This window comes from Bacillus rossius, assembly GCF_032445375.1.
Source record: "Bacillus rossius redtenbacheri isolate Brsri chromosome 4 unlocalized genomic scaffold, Brsri_v3 Brsri_v3_scf4_2, whole genome shotgun sequence".
Taxonomy (NCBI): domain Eukaryota; kingdom Metazoa; phylum Arthropoda; class Insecta; order Phasmatodea; family Bacillidae; genus Bacillus; species Bacillus rossius.
This window is the reverse complement of record NW_026962011.1, coordinates 32563710-32579677: the sequence shown is the minus strand read 5'-3', so window position 1 is coordinate 32579677 and position 15968 is coordinate 32563710. Positions and strand designations below refer to the sequence as shown.

Sequence of the window (15968 nt, the reverse complement as noted above, 5' to 3'; positions counted from 1 at the left end):
TCTATCATCTCCATCCAAAATTTAACTACCCCGCTGGATACCTAAAGGATCAAAGAATTCGTTACGCTAAGTGAGGAATGTGACGCTTTGCGCGCAGTGGAGGGAGAAGCGCCGCCATCTTGAGGTCATTTTGCTGCGTTTCGAGATTTCCATTTAGTATATAACCTGTGATTCGGAGAAGCTACGACGTTCGTTTTTTTTTTTTTTTTTTTTTTTTTTTAAGTTTCAATCTTCAGCTCTCGTTGAAATCTATCGATTGCATATATAAAACATTAGTGTAAAATAGTTACCGTGAATATATATGGTGTTAAAATAAAAAAAAAATAGAATGTCGGCCAATACGCGACTTCTTAGTGTTCAAACATGATTATAACATACATACAATATAGCGTGTTTTATATTTTGTAAAGAAAATATTACCTGTTAACGTACACGTATTCGGGTACAACACACGGCCGTGTCCATGTTACAGCTACACCCATTATTTTTTCTAATCAACTCTTTGCTTTTTAAATATAATTTTTAACAAAAACGCTAATTTAGCTCATCTGTGTCAACAGAAGGTCGTGCTTGTATGTGCTTGTCTGTGCTGGCGGAGCGGCGAGGCTGGTACCGTGACATCCCCGGGCGGGTCCGTTTGCATCCAGAATGGTTTTTGATGTGTAACATCTTAGCTGTCGGTATACGGTATTTGGCAGGAGTGACTTCGTGAATGGAACGGAAGTCGCGTGGAACGGAAATGTGTAACCGCGGTGCTGCCGTCTGTGGCGGATGGCGCGAACAAAAGTTCACAAAACCAAATGGAAACTTTATAGTTATAGCTGTTTAATGAATTTTTACAAGATGGACAGTAATTTAATAATAAAAAAGGGGGGTTGTCTGTAAAGTCGGTTTACGGACGATAATTTTACGTGATACCGTCATAAGAAAACATTGATGAAAAATTGCATAATTTTTAATTTTCAATTATTATTTACAGTTTTTGCAAATTTAATCTAAATAATTTGTTTAAATATAATCACGAACAACTAGTTAAAAAAACTCGCCTTAACCTGTTTGATATTATAGAAGATTTTCTCGCACGGTGGTCGGCCGGTTCTTGCACGCTCGGCTAAGGCGGAACGTGACAAATTTTTCGTGCGTGCAGCCGGCGTTCATCGATTTATAAGACGTTATCACGTCCTTGTCGGAAATCAGGTCCCCCAGCCGGAGTCATGTATTTCTTTCTAGTCTTTTTCGCTTTTATCTGAGCAGTTATATTTGTTTCAACCTTTTCGCTCCGCGAATCAAAAATGATTCGATAGTCGACGTAGCCTTCTTCGGCAATGAATTCTAGCCGCCGGTGCGGAAACCTTCGTGTGATTCACGTCAAGAAACGTAGTTGAAAACACAATTTTCGTAATCGATCACGCTCGGCGTTATTTTTAAGTTTCTACGTTAAATTCCACGTGCGAGTTTCGTGTTACAAGTGTATTTGCAACATGAGAACACACGAATTCGCTCTTTACCTTTGAATATATATACTGTATATATATACAGTATATATATTCAAAGCTCTTTACCGAGGTTATATGTTACAGTGGCAAATACTGAAAGACTCTCACACAATTTTTTTTTAAGTTTTTTAAAATGTCGTTCATAATGTAAAATTCCGCTTATAAAATGCCACAAAACTGTTACATTCTATAAATTAAACTTTTTTTTGTTACAAAAGTAACGTTACAGGCTTTTAAAAAGATACAAACCTGTGTTGTGGACTTTTCGTGACCTGAATTAACGTATTCCTTTTTTTTTTGACAGTCCATATATACTCATGCTTAACAGATTTATTGAAAAGTTTAATAGGATATTTCCTAAGTTTACGTCGTGTCACCCAAGACTTGCCGGCACTGCAGTTACTACACAGCAAAACACGTCCATTATCTCTACCGCAGATCTCGTGGACAATTTGGTTGTGCAATCCAGTGAGCTGCCTTGCCTTGCAGTTTGCTTCAGCGTGAGTGGGAACTGAACACCGACGACACTGCTCGGTGGGGCGTTTCACCGCGAGTCGGCGTTCACGCACGGTCAGTTTACACGAATCGATATATTTAAAAACAGTCCTTTTTTAGCCTGCCCAGTTATTTTATTACAAACTAGCTAATTCCTGTCATACGTTTGCAATGCCTCCATCATTTTTTTTTTTTTTGTAATTTGTTTGAAGTAGGTACACACATACCTACAAATTATCTCTCTCTTTCTTACCAATTATTTACCTATCTCTATATCTATGTATCTCTATATATACCTATATCTATATTTCTCTCTATATATTTATATATTTCTCTCTAAAGCAATAAAAATTATGTAAATCTGTGTTTATACCTATCTATATACTTGTATGTATCCTTTTAGCTGTCACAGGTGTGACGTAAGCATATAAAAACACGAGCGTATTCGTATGCAACGTTGTGTCAAAATTTCAAAGCAATCAGTGAACGACTTTCGAAGATGCAAGATTTTGGAGGAACGAATATTTACGTTTTTATTCATACAGACGATGTTTTCTTTATGTTTATAACGTCATTTTTTGAATTTGGCGTTTTCTCGGACCGCACAGGTCGGTTTCGGTGGCCGCATCCCGCCTGGACACAAGGTGTCCACAAGGAAAAAAAAAATTGTACCAATTTAGGCGTGAAAAAAGTACTAGATTTGAAAAAAAAAGGTACTAAATTATAATTTGCTATGGTTTTAACAATTTAGGAAGTTATGATGACATTGCAACGCTCTAACTTAAATATCACACCACACACACACATACATTCCATAGTTTTTAAAAATAATTACTCTTAATAATGAAACATATTGGAGTTACTGTAATATTATTATATTAAAGAATAAAAGGTGCTAGATCTGAGTGGAAATGTACTAGACCACTAAAAAAAAAAGTTATAAAAGTACTAGATCTAGTAGGAAAGTACTAACTGTGGCCGCATCCCGCCTGGACAGTTGCGCCCCCTGCTGTCGTGGCGGTCGAGCGGCGCGAGTCGCCCGAAGGCCGGTCGGCCGACTCCGCCCGGATCCGGTTGTATCCGGCCGGCCGCCGCGACGCCGCGCCGAGGCAAACACCGGCGATCGACCGGCGCTGCTCCCGGCGCTCTCGCACCGCCATCCGGGAAGTCAGGGAATACGCTTGGAACACCTGCAAAGGGGTCGTCCATTAATCACGTGATGTTTTTTTAGCAAAATTTTAACCCCCCCCTCCCCCCTAGTGATTTGTGGTGAGGTTTCAGACTAACCCCCCCCCCCCCACCAATAAATCACGTGTATTTTTTTGGTACAAAATATTTTTTTAAAAATTTCAGAATATTATCTTTAAATATAGGTATAATCTAATTTAATTCTGGAAAATTAAGCACAGTGATAAAAATGTCCAGACACACAATTAAGGTTGCAGGTTTATTCTCACTGGCATAAAAATAATAAAGGAAAGGCTTATATGTGATTTACGCATGTATTCGGCGCCAAAATCACAGTCTTACTGGCGACTGGCAAGCCGAGCCGGGTGGTTCATGTTTCGGCGGGCGGGGATATTGTTGCCTGGCTACGGCGAGTCAAGGTCACGCGTCGCTTTTCGGTTTAGTAGAAATCGCGCGAAAAAAATAATTACACGTGATATCTCTCTACACCCCCCCTCCCCCCTTGTGATATTTCGTGTTTTTTCCCGACAACCCCCCCCCCCCCCTTTAGAGCCTCACGTGATTAATGGACGATCCCAAAGTCATGGGAATTCAAAGGAAGTAATATTATCAAATTAGTGTATTGTCATCGGTCCTCGATGAATCTACAAAGCTTGAACGAAATCTGGCCGTTTAAAGTGGGTCAAAATCGCACCCAAAGGAGTCGGTTACAAACATACAAACAAACAAACAAACATACAGGCGAAGCTAATATAAAGCGTGTAAAAAAAAGTCATTCTCCAGTTATGCACTGTAAGCAATTTTTTTTTTAAATGACGTATGCAAGGATTTTTTTTTGTAAATAGACCAAGTACGGTGTTGATTAAGGCTGTCTTCATTTTTTTTATAATTTAAAATTAGATAAATGTAAAAAAAATAATGCAAGGGAATGTTTTGATTTTGGTCATGGAAAGTCAGGGGAAAATCAGGGAAAATGAATTACAGAGCTTCTCTCGACGGCCATGCGCCGCTCTCTGTATCACCGACAGAGAAACCATGGTTCGTGGGGGGAGGAGGGAGATAGTTGTGCAGGCCAAATGTAGCCGTGATCTGTGTCCATCGCATTGCTCGGAAGTTTCCCGTGAATTCTATTAACCACAGGCTTGTAATTTTCGCTAAACCAGGGTAAACCCAAGCGTTGTGACACCGTCCTGGCCAAGAGAGGGGGTTGTTCCTTCGTCAGACAGGCCCAGTTAGGAAATAACGCCAGTGCCTAGACGCCCGTGTTTCCCCGCCGTGAATAATCGTGTGTGATTGTGAATCACGCCAGCTCGATCGTGCCCCACCGTCTCTTGACGTCAGCGAGTTTCAACGCAGGTGGCAAGAAGACTCGTCTTCCCGCGAGAGCGCAATTAACCGAACACGAGGCCCGGCCCAAGGTCGCGGCGGAACGAAAACAGCACGCCACTGCTCGCCCGCGTTAGCTCTTCCCCGCGCGCTTTTTGCGATTTCCCGCGATCGCCGCCAGCAGACACGGGGCTTCATTCCAGTGGCGTAGCCAGGATTTGTGTATGGGGGTTATTAAGAAGCATGGCCCCCCCTCCCCCCGTATTAAAGCGGCTCCCCCGGGAAAATTAGGATTTTAAGGTGTAAAATGGTGCTATTTTAGCAGTTTTCGGTACTTAAATTTAAATATTGTAATGGTAAATTTTTTATTAATTTTAATATGAAATTTGTTTGAGTGATGATGAAGAAATTAATTAAAGATTTGGTGCTAAGGGAGGGGAGGGGGTTAACCCCTAACCCCCCCCCCCCCTGGCTACGCCCCTGCTTCATTCACCAGCTCATCATGACCTCGTTGTCGCCGCGAGCGACTTCATCGTCGAACTGTCGACCGTCGGAGACATCGGCACAGTTACAAACAGGTGTCACGCGAGTACCGCAGTTCTTCGAGACTGCGAGAAGCCTGCAGGCGACCCCCCCCCCCCCCCCCCCAACTGGAACGGCAGCCAATGGGAAGTCGAGTCGTTTTCGAGGGAGTGCAAACGGCCAGGGGCGGAGCCAGGGGGGGGGGTTAGGGGTTCAACCCCCCCCCCCCCATTAGCACCAAATCTTTAATTAATTTCTTATTCATCACTCAAACAAATTTCATATTTAAATTAATAAAATTTTTACCTTTACAATATTTAAATTTTAGTACCGAAAACTGCTAAAATAGCACTATTTTACACCTTAAAATCCAAATTTTCCCGGGGGAGGACCCCCGGACCACCGCCGCTTTAATACGGGGGGGGGGGGGGGGAGGGCATGCTTCTTAACACCCCCCATACACAAATCCTGGCTACGCCACTGCAAAACGGCGTCATCAAATATACCGAGATAGTGTCTGCTTTGTAAGACGTGACAGTTTTGGATTACTGGTGGTCACATATTGTCAGTTGCAAATAGCTATGTGCCAGGTTGTGGAATAAAGAGTATTTAGAGTTGCTGGAAGACACTGCAATTGTAGGGAATGTCACTTTTTTTTAGAATGGTTTAATTGATTAATTAGGACTTAAAACCTTGTCAACTTCGAAGTCATTAGACACAGTTGAGATGTTGGTAGGAATGTGTAAGAGGCGAAGCGACCAGATTTACGGCAACGTCCGCCACGTTCCCCTCTTGCGGAAAATGCGGGTTCGACGTGGCGTGGAACTGAACCCGGAGCGCCGTGATGGGAGGCCGTGACCCGACCTCACTTCCCCCCCTCCCCTCCCCTCCCCTCCCCTCCCCCCTCCCCCCTCCCCCCTCGAGGAGTTCGGCGCACCCCGGCAGTGGCGCTGCTATTCCCGCAGGTCGGAGTTACGTCACGCCAAGGTCGCCGCGGAGTGAGACCAGGCGTCCAGCTGTGGCGCTTGTCGCTAGTCTCTCTTCTTCTGTACTCGGGCAACGATTTGATATTATTTTCTCCAAACCATGCTCTGATCCTATTAGGCGTTGTTTTACGCAATGCCAACAGTATTATGGTTCAATTTACATGAAGTTTTAACACATATATGCAAAAAGGAAACTTACTATTTTTTTTTTAATTTTGGGATCTTGAATCAAAAACCGATTACGTGTTATAAATTGCTTTGAAAAGGGATCAGTATGTAAAATCATTATGACCACCATGAACCAGTGATAAAAGAGTATTTTTTTTATTTCAAAGAATTAGTGAAAAGGCCTGTGGTAACAAAACAAACTATAATTTTAAAGGGAGATGAATATTACGGCACTTCTGTGTCGGCGACGCGGGCTCGGGCAGGCGCGAACCACCCGGGAGACCACGTGGTGTCGTGGTGAGGTTTTGTTTGCCCCGCGGGGAGGCGGCCTCGCTCGGTCGAGCGCAGGGCAGGCTCGCGGTATCCTTGAGAGAGATATTTACGTCTGTTGTTTGTTGCTGACGTCCTGATGACTTCCTGCTCCCGGCTGCGTGTGCATGCCTCTGCCTCGCGGCGAAGCTCCTTGCCCCGAGACTCGACTTGGATTGTGACGTCACTGCCGCCGGCCGCCATCTTGGATCCCGCCAGAACTTCCGACATCTTGGAACCGAGGGCTCCACTCTTAAAGGTTGCACTTTTCGTTACGATAGACAGGGCCGGCGCGTCCATATAGGCGAACCAGGCAACCGCCTAGGGCGCCAAGTAGCTGGGGGCGGCGCAGCACGACACCTAACGATTATTGAAACTAGATGAAAATGGATGTTTGTAACAGTTTGGAATGTTTATATTGATATAAGTAATTATTTAAAGTCCACGGTGACCTGTTTATGATTTGTAATAAGTAAAAAAAAAAAAACACAAGCCTGCTTACATTTGATTGTTGACAAAATCTTAGGCTTACGTGATATATTTTGAGGCAAGGAAAAATTTTTTTTGGGGTTTCCGGCGGGTTGGGGGGGGGGGGGTTGAATGAAGGTTTTTCGCCTAGGGCGCCAATTTACCTTGCACCGGCTCTGACGATAGAACCCTTTGCCATTTTTGTTTTCTAGAACTTGGTTCACGGTATCACTTCAGGTAGATAATGTTGAGATGATCCCTTCCATGTAGACAGAATTTCTTGACCTGTGCTGCAGTAATACTCCCGTCTCTGCTGACCTCGCAGTTAGAGAACTATAACTATGTGTCTACAGGTCACGAAAATCACGGGAAAGTCCCTAAATAATCAATAATGGGTCTGGAAGTCACGAAAATAAAATTCCAGCGGCCGTTTGCTAACTTGCATTTTCTCGACGCCTTACATCTGGTTATTTTTGGAGAATGTCCGCTTAAATCACGTGGACATTATCCATGAAAAGGTTTAAGCTTTCTAACTTGAAATTTGGAACGTTTCTGCGTATAGATCTATTTAGTATAACTTTAAATTTTTTTTTACTATGTTTACAAAAGTGATCCTGTAATTAAAATAGTAAGAAAATTTAATTTTTTTAAAGCCCAGACATAGTTCTGAAAATGTTTCCCTATGTAGACCCCGTGCTTAATTAAAAACATTATTTACCATCAAAAAACTTTCATTATTTCAAACTCTGACATCGATAAAAGGTCAAATCCTTTGGCGCGGTACAGAGATTGAGTAACAACTTCTCCTTGGCTGCAACTGGCTCAGGGTCGTCAAGGGCGAGTCGAGAGCACTGCAGTGCAGTCACCCACCTCAGGCAGAACCACACCGTGCTCCAGGTGAAGTTTCTGTGTAGGGATTGCTGCCCTTTTTGTTTGTTAACCCAGCCCTCTTGGCCATAAGGCCCTAACCGGCCTGGGGCCCCGGATACGCCGTATACGCGAGACAGGAGAGGTGTTAAGGTGGGTTTACGATTGAAAATTAAGAATTAAGAATTAAGACTTAGTCGTGTACTTAACACATGACTCTATGTAAACTAGTGGGATGGTTTATGATTGTCGTGTGTGAATTTTGACGGGTCGTGTGCGAACCATATGATGACTTAAGACTTAACAGAAATGGTTATATTTTATATTTTTCGTTAAGACTTTAAGGGAAGTGACCAATCACAACAAACCGGAACCTTTCAGCCGGAAGTTTATGTCTTGGTATTGGACCGAGCGAGGCAGTATTTTTTGGTTAGAATTCGTATATTTGTAATTAAGAATTGATTTAGACATGAGTGAACATTCTTATGCAACAGAATTTGATAGCTATCCCATTTGTCAATAACCTATTTCAACCCTGCTTCTCCATTTCGAACAATGGCCGACCATGTGTTTTGTGCTGTGACTAGTTGGAATTAACGACTTCTATGTCAATCATAAACTGGAAAATGTAGTTTTGGCTTAATCGTGTGCTCGATGTTAAGTTATAATTCTTGAGGAAATCAATCGTAAACCCAGCTTTAGAGATCCAGCTACGTCCAGAGGCTGAGGCTACCCAACTCCCCAACTCCCCGAGGACTCAGAGCAGCTCTCGCGCGCGGGCAGTACGCGGTTTGGGAGACTGTCCCCGCTGACCAGGTCACAGGGTGACTCAACTTCCCCTTCGCCGCGGTCCCGGAAGACGTCCGGAGGCCGCGGGACGTCACTTCCCGCAGACCTCGCTCGGTCGTCCCACAGCTGTCGATGTCGGGCGAGATGTGATGTCTGCCGCTCACCAGAGAACTACGAGAAACTAGGGCCTCCGGAACATATTGACGTAACCTCTGATATGTTCTAATTACTATTTTGGAATGTCAAATTCTTCACCTGCGCCACACTATGTTCTTGAGCCCCTGTGTTGGTTCGGTACTTTATTGCAGTATAGAGCGATGATAACGACAAAGTCAACGACAAAGTCATGAGTTTCGAGAGAGAAGAGAAAAGAGAGAGAGAGAGAGAGAGAGAGAAAGAAAGAAAGAGAAAGAGAGAAAGGTCGTACGCATATAACGGTCGTTCCCGGGAATTTCATCTAATGGAAGATACTTGTAGCAAGGAGTCTTTTCAAATAAAACTATAGTACAAAACTAACCTCTCAGATAAGATTTCGGTTCATTTCTTAACGTCTAGAAATACCTACACGAGATATAACTGAACGATTGAATTATTTATTTGGGCTTGATTTTTGCTTGTTATCGCCTATTTCTTGAACAATCGTAAACTTGGCTGTTGCGATAAAGACTCCGTTGCAAATTTTGCCATCTGCTCGGCCCCAGAAATTATGGTTGAAACATCGCAATTTCAGTTAACCTGCATAATTATATGTGTTGAATCCATTATATTAAATACAGTGCCGTCTGAAGATTAGCGCCCAGAGGTTCGTTCCTTGCTGACGTCACTGATCGCTGAGAACAACAGTGAGCAGAGTGCAAACGGCACGGAGTTGAAACTCAATCTGTGCGATGTGTGTTCACTTCACTCGATTCAACAGAATTGTATTATACTCTTGAATTCCCTTCAAAATTATTATATTCGTCCTTTAAAAACTCAATTACAAACATGACTTTAAACATCTAAACGTGTGTTGTCATATGGAGTATACTATATTAGGTATGTTTTTAGAAGGTTACTGCTACAATTGGCGTATCCAGGGTAGAGAGGAGAATATGTCCGCTCCACTTCCGAAGAACAATGAGTTGTAATTAAAAATCTTTGGAAATAATTTTTCACAAAATATTGTTCAAATGTTTTCTTATTAAATTATGCTCTTAATTTTGTTATTCATTTTTGTGTGACACCATGGACCATCCTTCCCCATAAAATGTTACATTCCTAATAAATTTTCCCCGGACGTTTCGAGTTGTATACGCCCTTGTTTGCTACACGTATTTTCTCCTTAAAAAAAATTGAGATTAATTTGTAATGTTTATTTTTTACTTGATTGTGATTTCAGTCGAGTTTTAGTGAAATAAAATTGTTTTGAGAAATGCGACCATAAAAAATATGGAAATTTTTATAAATGCCTTTAATCAATCCATAATCCATACTTAAAATGCGATCCGAACACACGACTTCCACCGCTGCACTCACATGTAAGTGAAGAGATCACTTCCATGTTGGCGAACTTCCTTAGTGGATATTATCTTCTGGGGCTGGTGGGTGGTTATAAGGTCTCTGATGTACCAAACTCACTAAAGAGGGGAACAAAATTAATAAATAATATGTAAAAAAAGAAGCATTTTAATATATAGTAGCGTATCTATGCTGCATACTAATTCCAGTCAATTATATATTAATGTTAAATGTATAGTGTCATCTTATTTTCCATAATATATTATACCTATATATGCTAAAAATATTTATCTATTTATATGGCCATGTTGGTTTATTTTTCCTTACATGGTATTTTTCTCAAATAGTCCCTAGTTTCGGGTATGTTTTTGTTTATAACTTGCGCCCACATCTTTTCCGACCCATTGTCGGTTTTTGAAACGAATTTAATTCGAATTTTCAAGTTATCTTGCAAAAAATAACACAAGAGTCTACACGTGACCATAAATGTGAATATATATCACAAAAAAAAAATGCATATCATAATTTCAAATTGCTTCATATAGTCCACAACAAAGGTGATAATTTTGACACACAAAACTAAATAGTTTTATTACTATTAAATATTTATAAATTAAATAAACTATATTTAAGTTGTCTGGGAAAAATAATTTTCACTCGAAGACAGTGTATACTCTTAAATAATACGGGGTTATTTTGTGAGACAAAGTTTAGGTTTGTCTTCCACTTAACCATGTTAATGTTTTACAAAGTACACGAAATTGACAATAAAACAAAACGTACATAACTAAACTAAAATAACCTAAATAAAAGCAATAGCAAAAATAATGTAAACAAAAAATGTAATACAAACTTAACAAACAAACCACTAGAAAGTATAAGAAAACAGTAAAAATTCAAACATGTATGATATAAGTGATTTAATGTAGCCGACATAATAATAAAAAAATAAAAAACAGATAAAGTGACATTTCAGACCAGTTTCATAAAGAAAAAATTTAAAAAGCATACATAGTACTATTATTTTAACTGTAGTAAAACGTGTTTGGTGATATAATATTATGAGAAACTAACTAAAGACATAATCTATCCTAAATTTACTAATACTTGTTCTAATAATAATTCACACACACACACTGCTAAACATGAGCACGGGAGTTAAGTAAGAATAGGAATATTTTTTTTTTGAATATTGAAAGGAAATTTTGAAGCCTAACTGGGGTAGTTTTTTTCAGGTATGTACAGAAGCCATAGGAAAATATTTAGTGGGATGCGTAAAGAACAATTACTGAGAGAACTCGTGTGTTTACAATGTCTGGAACTGAGCTTCAGCAGAGGGACCAACTTCAGATAAGAGCCTCGTAGCTCCTGGCGGGTGTCAGCCGGCTTCACCGACGCCGCCGTGTGTAAATAATAAGGTGCTCGGAGCTGCCTCGGGTTCACCCGGCGAGCAGCGCGTCATCAGCCGGCGGTCACGTGTCCGGCCGCTTCCCCTCCCCCCGGTAGGGGAGGAGCGCTGCCGTGGGAGAGGGGGTATTCGGAGAACTTGTTTGGTCGGGGAAGAGGGGAGGGGCACGACGTGGCCGCGCCGATAGCAGCGGCGCCGCCGGGTGACTGCTAGTTGCTTACTGCGCCGCGATCCGCGCGCGTGTCCGTTTGGGCCGTCTGCTGCTTCTTCCTGTGTTCATGGTGCATCGTGACTGCCGTCGACGCATGCTTCGCGAACCGTCGCCCGCTCTCACCACTTCTTAACGCGACAACAGCGTACGAGGTACGAGGTTTTCAACTACGTCCTTCCCTGACTAAACCGACAGGTTATGACTGGAATCACTTAAGTGCCTGCCAAGGCCAAGACTACTTACTGTACATAACCCATGCAAGAAGAAAAAAAAAACAATGAATACAATTCGCACTCTCATTTGTTTAAATACTAAACATGCATTTTGACTCCCATTTACACATTGTTCATTTGAAATGAAGGGTTTAAAAAAGTTTAATGATGCCGTAGAAAATTGTAATTTTTAGTTTGGTGTTTTCATAATTTTTTATATGTAGAAGCTGTCCGGGTAATTTCAAATCTAGTTAACTATAGTAATATAAACTTTTAAAAGAAGATTTTTTCTTAAACTTTTACAATTTAAAATGCGACTTGCGATAATTGCGAGTTGTGTCCTTGCGCGCTCCTAGAATGGTTTATTGGTGTTAATATTTTTAACTTGTAAGTAGAAATAGTGGCTTATGATCAGTACCTAATAAAATAATACAATTTTAAAAATAACTATTATTAGATGGTAGTCTTACGAAAAATCTGTTTGCTATACTATTTACGTGTGGACATTTACAAAAACATCATCCTCCAGGGTAAAAATAAGCTTAGTAAGTACCTCTTTCGGAGTCATGATTGTTTCCGACTAAACAATGCCAGGAAGTCGTTACATAAGCAGGTCAGCCAGACTAGTGTTCAGAAACTAAGAAAGGCTCCAATGTATTTTTTTTAAAAGTCTTGTGACATGGAAGTCGTGGAAAAAAAATATAAATTTTTTTTATTTGAGGGAATCTTGCTCGGTATTTTTTTTTAAAATGTTTCTCTCTGCAATTTTTTAAATCTGCCGATATGGGACGTCAGGAATTTTTGAGTAGAAATTTGGCATATTGTGATTGTAACATAAAACATAAAGGTTTTTATAAGTGTTAGGTAGGTTTGTAATTTGTTTTGATAAGTTTGTGTGTGTTTATGAATACTCAGTCACTAAAAAAACTTGACATATACCATAGCACTTTGTAGAGGGAATTAATCCTAGCAAAATTTGTTCACACTGTTTACATTTTTCATTGGGAAAATATTCAAAGGAGCTCCATGAATGTGGTGCTTGTAGAGGTTTAAAAGGCGAATCAGAAGGCATATGTTATCAAGGACAGAGCAAACACAAGTTGCCCGGCTTGTTTGCGTTATGACATCGCGCACACATTGGATCATCAACAAGTATAGATGTTATTTGCGGGATGGCGCGTGTGTGTGTTTGCTTGCTCGGGAAGCACATCTTAGCCGACGACGGGTGTCACGGGCCGTATCCGGCGGCTTCCGCGCGGTGATCTGTCACCAACTGGACCGTCGACACAAGTGGTGAATGATCTGCAAGAGTCCGGTCTCCGTGGTCGCGAGAGGCGGAAGTAAACAAGTAAATATTCTATTCTAGAGGCTGTCGACCTTCCCGCGTCCTGTGGCGGAACTAATCACGACTGGTCCCAGTGATCAAGGGTCCCGGACATGGTCTCCTCCACGCAAGCCCGTGCTTTTCGGTTTTGACGTGATAACGTCTTATAAATCGATGGACGCCGGCTGCACGCACGAAAAATTGTCACGTTCCGTCTGATCCGAGCGTGCAAGAACCGGCCAACTACCGTGCGAGAAAATCTTCTGTAATATCAAACAGGTTAAGGCGGGTCTTTTTAACTCATTGTTCGTGTTTATATTTAAACAAATTATTTAAATTAAATTTTCAAAAACTGTAAATAATTAATATTTGAAAATGAAAAAAGTATGAAATTTTTCATCAATGTTTTCTTATGACGTTATCACGTAAAATTATCGTCCGTTTACCGACATTACAGACAACCCCCTTTTTTAAAAAGTTTATTTTCGTTTCTCTAGTGTTCTGTTAAAACATATGGGAATTGTTGGGAAAAGGGAAATTAAATTTCGATTATATTGCAACTTACGTGCTGGTCAATAATACCCTTTTCAGTTCATGATTTCGTGTTGGAAACAACTTCCAAAGATTTTATTGCCAAGTATAGTGGTGTGATTATACTGGATATTTGTACTTAAGCATTTGTTCAACTGACCCGAGGATAATTTATCATAAAAGTATCAAAATATCCTAGCAAAATCGCTGTCGAAATTCAAGTTCCAGGTTAGGCTGAAAATGATTGAAAGAGTAATTTTTTCAAATTTTCTGGTTTTGGTTCTCCAAAAATGTAAATAGTCCAGGGCCCCGCGAAGTCCAGGGTCGCTACTGCTCCGGAATAGTCGAGTAGTTCGCTGACTACCACATTCGCCACCGAACGCTACCGCTACAATAATAATACATATTTTAAAAGAAAATTTACTCACTGATGTGGGAAGTCATGGTTACATTACGGAAACACTTCATGTCTAGCCGACTTCGCTTTGAGTGAATGAATTACAGTTCGAAGTTTAGTCGACATAGGGGTCACCAGAGACGATGAAGGACGAGGCTATGTGAGATGGAGCAGCGGTGGAATGCAATCTTTAGGAGAAACGGGAGTACCCCGAGAAAACCAACTGTCACGTTACGTTACCATTAGATGACCCAATGTGCCAATGTGTACACGTCAACGCAAACAAACCGGCCAAATTTTATTTGTTCTGTTTTTGATAACATGCCTTCCAATTTGCCTAATAAACCTCTACACACAATCCATTCCTAGAGTTGTTTTGAATATGTAAATAATATGTATATAAAAATGTTAACATTGCCAACAAAGTGTGGTAGGATTAATTGATCCACTTATAAAATAAGCTTGCTTCTACACATAGCCATAATATGTCAGTATTTTTATTGAATTAATTTTCGTACACACACCAACGCATTTAAACAAATTACATTACCACTAAACACTTGTAATAAGCTCAAAGTTCTAGGTTACAACCAGGATTCGCCAAATTACTGCTTAGTAATTTCTGACGTCCCATATCTGCAGATTTAAAAATGGCAGAGGGAAACATTGATAAATATGGGTGCGCGTACTTATACACACGCGTTCAAAGTTAAACTTATTTGGCAAAATAAAAACTTAACATTAATTTTACGTGCAAATAATTGATGGAAATAATATAATAAAAGGTCTGGAGTGATATTATAAATACAGTTGGTTAGTGAAGTATAAATTCATTTAAATAAAAAAATATTATTCCATACTAATATAAACATACATAAAATTAACTATCTACATTGGTAAAAAAAAGAGATGAATTCAAATAAATAATGAAAAGCTATAAATATATTTTCATTATTTATTAAATAACTATGAAATAACTAGCTGCCCGACCCGGCTTCGCACGGCTATACTAATGGAAAAAAATTAAGCCACATCTCCCATTTACAGTAATGGTAAATAAAAAAAATTCAGTGAAAATTTATTATAATGCTGTATAATGTACCGGAGAGAAAATGAATAGCACCGATGGTTTCCCGACTCGTGCACTCAACGTACAACTGATGTACCCGTACTTCGCTACGGCAGTCTACAGGCAGATCACTCTTGCGCCGCTCATTATACATGCCCCTCCTTGTGGGTACGCCACTGCCGCGCGATGCCCGTTGCCATGGAGACGCAGAAGGCATGAACAATGCAAAATCCTATTCTCATGCAGACAGAGTACCCACTGTTGCCTGGTTTTAACCACCCATGGGATCTAATTTTCGGAAAATGTCATCCTGCGTAACATAAGGTACATTACTGTGAAGTTTCAAGTCTGTAAAATATATATATATACTTGAAAAAAGGGGGCCTTTTTTGATATTTAAAGTACCCGCCAAAATTTCAACGGTGATGAGGACTGCACTAACAATGAAATAGTCATTGCCATAGAGACGAATGAAGCATCAACAAAGCAACAGCCGTTGCCATGGTGATTTACTACCAAAAACTGGAAATTTTGATATAAATTACGCCCCCGAAACTCCCCTTGGGATCGGATTTCCGCAGAATCCGTTCTTAGTGAGCGTCTACATCACAAAATGAGTAACTATGCTAAATTTCAAGTCAATCGGGTGTATAGTTTTAGAGATCCCGTGATGAGTGAGTCAGTGAGTGGTATTTTATCCCCTTG

At 40.6% G+C, this 15968-nt stretch overlaps 1 protein-coding gene across 3 annotated transcripts in view; it reads left to right on the top strand.

Annotated features, from left to right (window-relative positions):
- The window catches only part of LOC134542082 (uncharacterized), a 151503-nt gene that overhangs the window by 54432 nt on the left and 81103 nt on the right, over positions 1 to 15968 (top strand). The window contains exon 1 of one of the 3 annotated variants that reach the window (XM_063386004.1): positions 11722 to 11882. The exons of the other annotated variants lie outside the window; for them this stretch is intronic. The gene's annotated coding sequence lies outside the window, so the exon portion shown is untranslated. Of the gene's footprint in view, positions 1 to 11721; positions 11883 to 15968 lie in introns of those variants that run through there. 3 annotated transcript variants of the gene reach the window in all.